We start from the raw sequence: 12,102 nt of genomic DNA, 5'->3' as shown, positions 1-12,102 counted from the left end.
TGCATTTCAGCACAGCAACTGTCCTTGCACCTTCCCTGGAGAGCAGCCCACCTGCTCCCTGCCAGACGTCCCTTTGAAGTGAAGGCTTCTTTTTACGTGACACCCCCATCACTCACCCTCCCACTCCCCCAGCTCCCCCCACCCACCGTCCCATTTTTTTAAAAAAAGAGAGAGAAAAAAAAAAAAAACAGATTAGGCACCTAGTTCAGACTGGAGAAGCCGATGTGATCTCTTTGCTTTTTAATTTCATAACAAAAAGTATACCATGGTTTTTAATGCTTTTGTAACCAATAGGAATGGTACAATTAAGCAAATATTACTCAGTGATATTATTAAATCAGACCTCTTTTCTGTGTGGTGACCTAGGAGTCATTTATAAATACAAACCAAGTGCCACATTATGATCCAGAACAGAATGTTCTGTTTCTCTTCCTTTAAGTTGTAAGAACACTGTTGTGAAGTTCTGACGTAATGATCACATCATTTAATCATTTATCAAATGGCCATTCCGTGTACTTATTGTTCTGAGTATGTCATTTTAGAACAATGATCAACAATGATGAATTACTTGATGCTTGTATGATTTACTAGTAATTATTTAACACAACAAAAATCTTGTTTTCTCCAATTCTTGAGCAACTGGAACAAAAGCAATGGATCAATTTTTTTTTAAAGACACAGCTTCATTAAATCAATATCCTTATAGAATGCAAAGCTTAGAATAAAACTGGAGACCTTTTTATTCTGGGGCATCCGCATTACATTTTAAAGCAGGTTCAGATTAAGGGATAACAGGATGGAGTCTTGCTTCACTTTGTTTGGGACAAGCTTCTTAACTTCCCATTCATCCACAAAATGAGGCTAATTGTTACATAAGAATGGTGCTCAAAAGTATTGGAGCCTGTGTCACAGGCAGGAATCCCAAAACTCAAGCCAAGTCCTCTTCCTGGGGGAGGAAGTGAAAGTCTCTGAGAATTAGGTCTTTTCTGCAGTACCTGCTAGTGAGCTACACCCTTCTTGCTCCCCTCTTTCTCCCTCAAATTGATTTCTTACTCATTGCATAGCAATAACTACCTGGGCCTAGCAATTCCAATTCCCCAAAGCACAGGTGTTTCAACAGTAGCATTTGCCACTTACCCAGGACAAGTTTGTAATATTTTTTCCCACATGAACCATTTTGACCAAACTAACATGTCCATGTTTAGAGACCCCTACTTTAACAAGGAATAGGTTACAATGAATGATTGATGACTACAATATTTTAATTGAAATTATGCCAACACTGAAGCCTTCACGATTCTCTATAATTCAATTTAATCACTCAAAAATTTTTATATAGCACTTAAACCTTTTTCCGATTTTGTTTATTTTCTTCAGAATTAATTTTTTGTACGTTCATCAGAATTAATTTTTTTCTATAGAAAGCTTATACCAAAATTTATTGATAATTTTGTTTTTATTCATATGTATTTTTATTGCCATTATAAAATTTATTTTGCCTTTATTTCTGTAATTTTTAAATTGTAAAAACATTCCAACTCACAGAAAAGTTGAAAGAAGAATAAAATGAACAGTCATATATTCCTTTCCTGAAATCATTAGTTCTTATGACACTTGCTCCAGCTAACATTTTCCTTTCCCCAAATCATTGAGAATAGGATACAAAATCATAATAATTCACCCCTAAATACTTCAGTGTGTCAGTCCCAAGGACAAGAACATTCTACAGAAACCAACTCCTTAGTTGTCTTGGGCCCAGAGTTAAGAAGGGGAAAATTATTTGATCAATGTAATTCAATAGCATTCACTAACATAAAGACCATATTAAATTTTCCCACATTGTGTCCAAAAGGTCCTTTGTAGTTTTTGTTTATTTATTTTTTGATTTGGGAGCCAATCAACTCATGCCTTTTATGTAGCTGTTGTTTCTCTTGCTGAAGCAAGACTGATACTCTTCCACTGTTAACAACTCACAACCCATCACAGTCAAGAGAAAAAGCACTTTGCACCGTTAGTTAAATAAAGGTAATTGAGCCACCATGTATGTTTCTGATCCCTAAACAAAAACAAAAACAAAGTATGAACGTTTACCATAAGCCTAAACTTTTTAGCAAAAGCAAGTTTATCCTTAACTTTTACAGTGTTAATATTGTGATATATTTTATGATCTTTGTCAGTATGTTGTTAGTTTGTTTTTGTTTTTTTGTAGAGACAGGGCATTGCTATGTTACCCAGGCTGGTCTTGAACCCCTGGCCCCAAGCAATCCCCCTACCTCAGACTCCCAAAGCACTGTGATTACACACATAAACACGACACCTGGCCTGTATGTTAGTCATGATGGAAAGTTGTATTTACACTATGTAACCTGGGTAGCCTTGATAAGTTTTGCTTTTTTTCTTTTAGATGAACTGGTGATTTTTTTTTTTTTTTTTTTTTTTTTTTTTTTTTTTTTTTTATGGTGGGCTGATCCCCTTGTGCCTTTCTGCATGACCTTTATATATTTACATCTCCAATGATCCTGTGGGCCCTCCTGAGTCTTCCTCAAACCAGTACAATCCCACTGCCTCACTGTTTTTCATGACACTGACTTCTTTGATGAGTCGAGGCATATGGTCCTGCAGAACATCCTTCCTTCAGGATTATTCTGTTCAGTGTGATAAAGTCCATGACCATCATTACTCTTTTTGATGCCAACCTCGTTCCAAATTTAGCCAGTGTGTGCCACATCAAAAGCCAGCTCCAGTGTCCTGCTATTATGACCCCACTAATGTTTGAGTACTTACTTGCTTTCCAGTACAATAAAGTGTTCCTGATTCATCCCACCTCTGAAATTGGTTATATCTCCAAACAGCTCTGGTTCCTTTTAACAGAGAATAATGTTTAGAAACCAATATCTAGGCCCTATAGAGCTAGGATAATTTTTTAAAAAATCAATCGTACTACTATTTTTGGTCAAATTCAACAATATTGGAATTTTCCCTGTTTTTGTCCATTTTATTGTGTATCTTCTTTCTTTAACAGTGAAACTACTGGCTCTTAACAACATCACTATATTTACTTATTTATTCCAAATTGCAATATACTACACTTTCTGAATTACAGCACCAATCCCAGCAAACCTATTAAGGAAAGGTTAAGATTACTTTCAGTTCTTTTTGTCCTCAGAATGTATCCACAGTACTGTGTTCTGTGGATAATTGCATGAATTATTTTCTCCATGTGGTTGTCACCAATTACATATATGGTTAGCATAATTTGTTTTGATTGCATTTAATATTAGGATTTACCTTTTCCATCATTTCTGATTTAATTTTATGCATTCACTATGTAAAACATTTACATGGTATAAAAGTCAAAATTAAAATATAAATTACAATCAGAAAAACCTCGTTCCAATTCCTGACCCTCTAGCCCATTCTTACGCATTGCTCTTGGTAATTACTTTCATTAGTTACTAATTTAGCTTTCCTGTGATTTTCTTTCCTTTGTGCGTGTGTGTGTGTCCTTTTCTTTCCTTTCATTAGTTACTGATTTATCTTTCCTGTGGTTTTCTCTCTTTCTTTCTTTCTCTCTCTCTCTCTCTCTCTCTCTCTCTCTCTCTTTCTCTCTCTCTCTCTGGGTGTGTGTGTGTGTGTGTGACAGAGTTTCGTTGTTGTCGCCCAGGCTGGAGTGCAATGGCATGATCTCGGCTCACTGCAACCTCTGCCTCCCAGGTTCAAGTGATACTCCTGCCTCAGCCTCCCGAGTAGCTGGGATTACACGCACCTGCCACCACGCCAAATTAATTTTTGTATTTTTAGTAGAGACGGGGTTTCACCACGTTGGCCAGGCTGGTCTCAAACTCCTGACCTCAAGTTACCCACCTGCCTTGGCCTCCCAAAGTGCTGGGATTACAGGTTTGAGCCACTGTGCCTCACCTCCTGTGTTTCTTATAAGCAAAAGCATATATATTTTCTTAATACTTTTATTTTTATGTATGTATGTATGTATGTATGTATGTATGTATGTATGTATGTTTTTTGAGACAGTGTCTTGCTCTGTCACCCAGGCTGGAGTGCAATGGCACGGTCTTGGCTCACTGCAACCACTGCCTCCTGGGTTCAAGTGATTCTCCTGCCTCAGCCTCCTGAGTAACTGGGATTACAGGCGCCCACCACCACACCTGGCTGATTTTTGTATTTTTAGTAGAGACGGGGTTTTACCATGTTGGCCCGGCTGGTCTCAAACTCCCATCCTCAGGTGATCCACCCACCTTGGCCTCCCAAAGTGCTGGGATTACAGGCGTGAGCCACCGTGCCTGGCCAATACTTTAATTTTTCTTCGATAAAAGATAGAATTACTATTTATAATCTTTTTAAACTTTCCTTTTAAACTTAACAATACAACTCAATGACTCCTACTAGGTTCATAGAGCTATCGTAATGGGCATTATTTCTATAAAGTTCAATTTTCCTGGTTTAAATAGATTTCTCTATCAATTTTAAGTCAATAAATTTACTGTGTAAAGCCAATGTCAGTTATGTTCTTATGTTTTTATCAGGTCAGTTTAAAAACATATATTTCATTACCACCAAGATATTATTCTGTCAATCAGTTTTTAAATCAAGAACAAAATTTTCTGTTTTCACATCTTTTTTATTGCAATAGTAGTTTTGGCATTTTAAAAACTATAGGATTATTTTTGTTATTTCTTATGGAAATATGTATTATTAATTTGATAACTGACCTGTGATTTATATTTATTTCTCATCTAATCAATGAGAAAAGTTTAAACCGTATCTTTTAGGCTTGCTCTCTTGTTAAGGATTAGATAGCAAGTCAATTTCACATTCTTTTCTTTTCTTGAAACAGGGTCTTGCTCTGTCACACAGGCTATAGTGCTGTGGCATAATCATAGCTCAATGCAACCTCAAACTTCTGGGCTCAAGCAATCCTCCCACATCGACTTCCTGAGTAGCTGGGATTACCGGTGAGTACCACGATAGTCAGCCCAATTTCACATTCTTCATATCACTTTTGGTGATGTGTAGTCACTGACCACATTGCTGGCTGAGAAAAATGTCAATGGCAAAGTTAAAACTGCTTAGGGCACTCGGTTTAAAATAGTGAAGTCATCTGACTTATCTTCACGACAGCTGTATGCATAATCTATATATGCGGCTTCATTGAACAGATTATTCTGATCTGTAGCATAAATGATTCATCCAAGTTGGTTTAGGACATTTTATCAGTTGTCAAGATCCTCTTTTGTCAGCATCAATTAGAGTTTTCAAGTAAATTATTAGAAGGAGACAACTGTGAGAAAAATTCCGTGACTTGGTAAATCTATGTCTCAAGCCTAAAATTCTCAAGAACAAATCTCAGTCAGGTGATTGTAGTTCTTCCTCTAGCTCTGTTACTTACTAGCCATTTTACCTCAGGATCTTTTAAGCAATAGCTTTTCATCTATAGGACCTCTCATCCTGACCATGGTTACCATAAGCATCTGAATTGAACTATGTCTATTTATAGAAAGACCTAGACAAATAGATATAAGGCATTTTTATTATTGCCATAGCTTTACAGCAGCATGAGACCGTTGTACATTTTCTATACCTAGCTCCATCATAATAGTTTTTGTTTGATAGCCGTGGCAATTTGCCAAGTGGTAATACTTGGGAAGTGGTTATGAGCCTTGGAGTTTGATGTGATGTAATACGGTGGCTCTTTCAAGTCATCATTTATTTGAAGAGTGGATTCGCTTTCCTCCATGGCTAGCAAATAAACATTATGAATATTATGCCATGTTTATGATGCATTTTTTAATTCTAGATAAAGGGGCTGCTAGAAGCATACAAACTTTATACCAGAGAGTGCTAGCCTAAAGTAGGAAAACAGAATGGAGATCCAAGTTTGAGTGTAAACTGTCTCCTTTTGGCTTTGGGCATGTCTGGCAATGCCTGGGATTGTGGCAACAGGCTCTTGAAGTGGATATTTGTAAGAGGAAAACAAGGCACCTCATACTATGTAATGAGAGAGTCAAGACAAGTTTGGTTTAATAAGATTCTGGTTTTGTAGAGGAGGATGGAGCTGAGGATACCATGACAATTATCATTCAGAGCCTCCTGGGGCCCAATCCACAAAACTGATTCATGGGAGAGGGCTTTGAGCAGAGCAGACAGGAGAGAGCTGGGGACTTAAAACTGCTGTGCTTTGGGAGCTGTGTAATAGGAAAAAGAAATCTGGTTGCCTTGTTTTGGTGAATTGGGAACTCTGGTGCCAGCTGTTCTGACAGTAGCACAACACAAAGCAAGTGAAGTCTGCACGGTCTGAGACTCCCCTGGGACTCCAGAAATCATTATGTAGTGGAGTGTGTGTGTGTTTGTGTTTTGAGGGAATGCATTGGAAGAGGGACTTAAAAGAGGCTGTTTGTCCTAAGAGAACACTAGGAGAAAGAGAGACACACGCAGAGGCACAATTTTTTTGCTATTATTGGAACCCTCTGTTTTATCATAGAATAGTTCACTGATTTGATTGATATTAAAAAGTGAACTTAAAATTAAGTTTTCAATAATGTAAACAAGGGGAGATGCAACAGTATGAATATATTTAATGCCACTGAACTGTACACTTAACAAGGGTTAAAATGGTAAATTTTATGTTATGTGTGTATTTTGCCACAATTAAAATTAAAAAAAAAAATGAGAGCAGGGGAAAAGGAAACACGGAAAACTTTTCCTTTTAAGGAAAAAAAGAGGTAGCTAATTTAATAAATAGGACAATATGGGTCAAAGGATAGCCCCAAAGGGATTTCTGCCAGCCAGGCTGAATGATAATCCATCCTGGTTGGGTCATTAACTCTCCTATCTTCTCATTAATCCCTGTACTTTGAAAAAAGACATGAATCAACTGCAGGCTTCAGTTCATTTCCAGTAGGATATCCAAGTTACACTCACTCCACTGAACCTTCTCCAGGCCAGATGTTTGAAGACTTTTCAGTCCTCTGGATGAAAACTATCCTTTATCTTCTTGATTTATAACAGCCTTTCATTTGATGATCAAACAAAGCCACTAATAATTCTGTTACAGATGTCTTAGAAAGTCCTTAGGAGAATATTTATACCCATAGGCTCTTGGCCTTCAGTTCTGCCTTACTCTATCAGCAGCGCAGGTGTTAGTGCACTGAGAACTTTCTTCCATGTTGGAGTATTATTACATATTGTCCTTATCCTTAGTCTTTTTAAGATCAGGCCTCTGCAGGGTGATGGCTGAAGTGGTAGTCACCTAGGGTGAAATGCCACAGGGACTGCATCAAGCCACTCCTGTAACTTGGCCCTATCAAGTCCTGTGATTCTTCCATTGTCACACTGTGGTATTAGGAAAAGTTTTGCTTTACCTACTCAATCCAGTAAGGAGGTTTGGAAAGTGTGATCCTTGTGTGGTAAGAAATAAAATGACTGTATATTAGTTAAAATCTGTACTTTCTCTCAGAAGAAAGATAAAAGGGACATATTTTCTTTAAAATGAGAAAAGTTGTTAGAGGACTCAGTAAGAGTGAAGTGTCTGGAGCATTCAGAGGAATTCACATTTAGAAATATAACTTGCTATTTCTACTTGATTTTATCCCCTGGCTATAAGACTAGCACCTCACAAAGCAATTGCTTCAGCCTTCTTCAATGTAAAATCACACGGCTTAGAGTCCATGCAGCAATTGATTGAAAAACACTTGGTTTGATTTTGGATAAAGCCACAGATCAGTAGGTATTTGTTACTGTAAAAATAAAAGGTGGTTATATTACTTATAACTGTAAAGAATAAAATGCATGTAATTTTGATAGGACAGGAAACCTTCACACTCAAGAATAGTTTTCTTATCCATAGTCAGGTGCCTGAAGAAAAGATGTTAACATTTTTTCTCTTCTATGGTTGAAGACCTTACATAAAAACATCTATGGAAGTAATTAAGCCATTCTTTCTAAGTGGGGAACTAGCTCTTTTAAAATTACTCAAGGTGCTTGTTAAAATGTTGATTTGTTACCAAGATCTTCTGAATCAGAGATTTTCCAATCTACATATTAACAAGCCCCCAGGTCATTTTTTTTTTCTACCAAAGTTTGACATCACTGTTTTAATATGGTATTTGTCATCTTGACATGATGGAGCTGCCATCTTGAGGGCAAATGATGGTAGGGAGGAGACTTAGTGGGCAATCAGGAGAGGGATAGGGGACAAGACTCAAGGGTGGGGAAAAGCAGGGAAGGACTGATGGAAAATATAGAGGTCGGTCACAGAGATCCTTGTCCTATCTCACACTTGGAATTTTACATTTTGAAAGGTCTCGATGTTGTTTCAGACCATGCAATATAGGAGCATTAGAGGAGAAAATAAAAATTCAGACCATAAGCTGAAAATAAAAGAGGAGACATCCTACTTGACAATGGAGGAATGATAGCTTGTAACTCTTGGAAGCAATACAGGAAATGACAAAGTGAAAGACGATGTAAAACTTCATACAAACAACATTTTATACACCCAAACACAGGAACATGGATGCCCGCAGCACTTAGGAGCAATATGGTTAACTATAACTTATTATATACTTTTAAAAAGCTAGAAAAGAGAATTTTGAATGTTTACAACACAAAGAAATGATAAAATTAGGTAATGGATAGGCTAATTACACTGATTGGATTGTTATATGTTGTATACACTTATCAAAATATCACTCTGTATCCCATAAATATGTCATTTTTATGTATCAACTAAAAGTAAAAGAGAAAAAGAACAAGTGTAAATTGAAAAAAATCAAAATATAAACACACATTTACCAAAAATGTGACAGAAAAATTATGAAAGGAATTTAACATAATAAGCCTACTCTATGCCATGAACTTGCACATATTTATGTAAATTAATCCTTACAACTGCCCTATAATACACTTATTTTTATGTTATATTGGGAAAATGAGAAAACTCAGCATCAGACAGTGTAAGTACCTTGCTGGATATGATAGTTACATGAGTGTGTCTCACTCTGGAGTCCATGTTTCTACCACTGAGCACAGCAGGTTTCATACCCTGGTAATGACTGATAACGACTCACCTCAATCCATGGGGATACAAAATCTTCCCGGGTACGCAGCTGGACTGCATTTTCCAGAACCTCTGCAGTGAGGGTGGCTTCATGACTGAGTGTACTGAATGGATTGGCAGTAAATACAAATGTTTCACTTCCAGGCCTGGCTTAATAAAAACCCTCTTGTGAATACCCCTCTCTTTCCTTTCCCTAGTCTTGCTAACTGGAATGGAGATGAGCTGCATGCTGTGTGTCAGCCCAGTAACTGCGTAGCTAATCTGCATAAGCAAAGAACAGATTCCTCATGGACTTAAACCATGACACATGTAGACTTACTGATTACAATGCTTATCCTGTCATAAGGAGTGTTCATATGAAGAATTCATATAACACCTCTAAAACTCCAGGAACAAATGACCAATATATATACACATACACACAAGAAGTTTATGTAACAGGAAACATACCCAGTAGGTTTATGTAACAGGAAACATACCCAAGAAGTAAATGTACAGACTCATATTCTACCTACAGAATAATTAAAAATTATAAATTAAAATGTGAATTGTGCTGACAAGATTGTGGTGGCCAACATATATTGATATAACACTGAGGCATTATATGTTAGTACAATCTTTTTTGGAGGGAAATTAGGGACTTTTATTAAGAGGCATTGTAACATTCACCCTTTTTGAATTGAAACCTAGTCCTATATCTTAATCTTAATAATGATTTGAGATAATCATCAACATAAAGTTGTATTTAGGACAGCAAACAAGCAAACAAACCCCAAATACAAAAACCAGTTTATAGGTCAGGATTCTCCAGGGAAACAATCAACAGGTACACATATCTATATACATCTACCTCTACCTCTACCTCTACCTCTACCTCTACCTCTACCTCTACCTCTACCTCTACATCTACATCTACATCTACATCTACATCTACATCTACATCTAATCTATATCAAGATTTTAAGGAATTGGTTCATGCAATTACGGAGGCTGGCAAGTCCAAAATCTGTACATCTGCAGGATGGGTCAGCAGGCGGAGACCAAGGGAAGAGTTGTAGTTTGAGTCCAAAGACAGTTGACCGGCAGAATTTCTTCCTTTTCAGGGGAGTTTGGTATTTTCCTTTTCTTTTGTTTGCTTGTGGTTGTTTTTCCAGGAGCCTGGCAGGGCCATTTCTCTCTTATTTTTTTTTTTTTCTTCAACTTTTATTTTAAGCTCTGGGGTACACGTACAGGTGTTACATAGGTAAACATGGGCCATGGTGGTTGACTGCACAGATCAACCCATCATATTGGTATTAAGCCCAACATCCATTGGCTATTCTTCCTGATGCTCTCCCTCCCCTGTCCTGTCCCCTGATAGGCCCCAGTGTGTGTTGTTCCCTCCTATGTGTCCATGTGTTCTCATCATTCGGCTCCCACTTATGAGTGAGAACATGTGGTATTTGGTTTTCTGTTCTTGCATTAGTTTGCTGAGGATAACGGCTTCCAGCTCCATCTATGTTCCTGCAAAGGACATGATCTTGTCCCTTTTTATAGCAGCTTAGTATTCCATGGTGCATATGTGTCACATTTTCTTTATCTGGTCTCTCATTGATGGGCTTTTGGGTTGATTCCATGTCTTTGCTATTGTGAATAGTGCTGCATTGAACATACACATGCATGTATCTTTGTAATAGAATGATTTATATTCCTTTGGGTATATACCCAGTAATGAGATTGCTGGGTCAAATGGTGTTTTTGCCTCTAGAACTTTGAGGAATCACCACACTGTCTTCCACAATGGTTGAACTAGTTTACACTCCCACCAACAGGGTGTAAGTGTTCCTTTTTCTCTGCAGGAGGTTGGTATTATTCTATTAAGGCTTCAACTGATTGGATGAGGCCCACCCACATTATGGAGAGTAATTTGCTTAATTCAGCCTGCTAATTTAAATATTAATTTCATCTAAAAATATGTTCATATAAACTTCTAGAATAAAGTTTCACCAAATATCTGGGTGCCAAATATCTGGGTACCATGGTCTAGCTAAGTTGACACATAATGTCAACCATCACTGTCAGTATACTTAAATAACTAAAAATTGCGGCTGGGCATGGTGGCTCATGCTTGTAATCCCAGCACTTTGGGAGACTGAGGCGTGCAGATCACTTGAGGTCGGGAGTTCGAGACCAGCTTGGCCAAAATGGTGAAACCCTGTCTCTACTAAAAATACAAAAATTAGCTGGGCTTGGTGGCACATGTCTGTAATCCCAGCTACTCAGGAGGCTGAGGCAGGAGAATCATTTGAACCTAAGAGGCTGAGGTTGCAGTGAGCCAAGATCATGCCATTGCACTACAGCCTGGGCGACAGAGTGAGACTCTGTCTCCAGAAACAAAACAAAACAAAACAAATAACTAAAAATTGCAAAATGTTTTATCAAACTGTGGCAATCAATTTGGCCAACTATCACACAGCCATTCAAAATTATGAATATGAAGACTCTATAGAACATGAGAAATGACATTTTCTTATTTCACAAAAGCTTGTAGAATGCCCTAATTGCCAATTGTACACATAATGGTGGAGAAGCTATAACTTCTTGTCTCAAGAAATTCATACCCCTGTAAGATGGACCTACTGGAAAATGGTTTGGGGTCATGGTGTGCTGTGCTAGAAGGTGGGCATTAGTGGCATATGAAGCTGAGTAGGTGGGCAAAGACCAGCTCACAAAGGGCTGAAAGATTAATGTGTTATTGAGGCATTTGGGCTTTACCTTGTAGCAACAGGGAGCCCCTGGGGTGTTTTTAAGGTGAGTAGCTTTGCTTTTATAGATCAGTTTGGTAGCAAGATACAGATAGTTGTGTAACAAGTCCTGAAGTCAAGAGATTAATTAAGTAGGCTTGGTAAGAAATGACTTGAGCCTGAATTAGAATGATGGCAATGGCAATGGAATGGAGGAAGAGATTCCAGGGATATATAGGAAAAGCAGAGTCAATGGAATTTGATGATAGATTGCCTACAGAGGCTAAGAGAGAGAGAAAACATTAG

At 37.7% G+C, this 12,102-nt stretch overlaps 1 protein-coding gene across 4 annotated transcripts in view; it reads left to right on the top strand.

The window, feature by feature from the left end:
- LOC105475640 (sorting nexin 13) overlaps window positions 1-12,102 on the top strand; it is a 469,096-nt gene that overhangs the window by 210,754 nt on the left and 246,240 nt on the right. For all 4 annotated transcript variants that reach the window (XR_011622210.1, XR_011622209.1, XR_011622211.1 and 1 more), the window contains exon 28: window positions 4,853-4,970. The gene's annotated coding sequence lies outside the window, so the exon portion shown is untranslated. The remainder of the gene's footprint in view (window positions 1-4,852; window positions 4,971-12,102) is intronic.

Source organism: Macaca nemestrina, chromosome 4 (assembly GCF_043159975.1).
Source record: "Macaca nemestrina isolate mMacNem1 chromosome 4, mMacNem.hap1, whole genome shotgun sequence".
Classification (NCBI taxonomy): Eukaryota; Metazoa; Chordata; class Mammalia; order Primates; family Cercopithecidae; genus Macaca; species Macaca nemestrina.
This window is presented reverse-complemented; position numbering and strand designations above follow the sequence as displayed.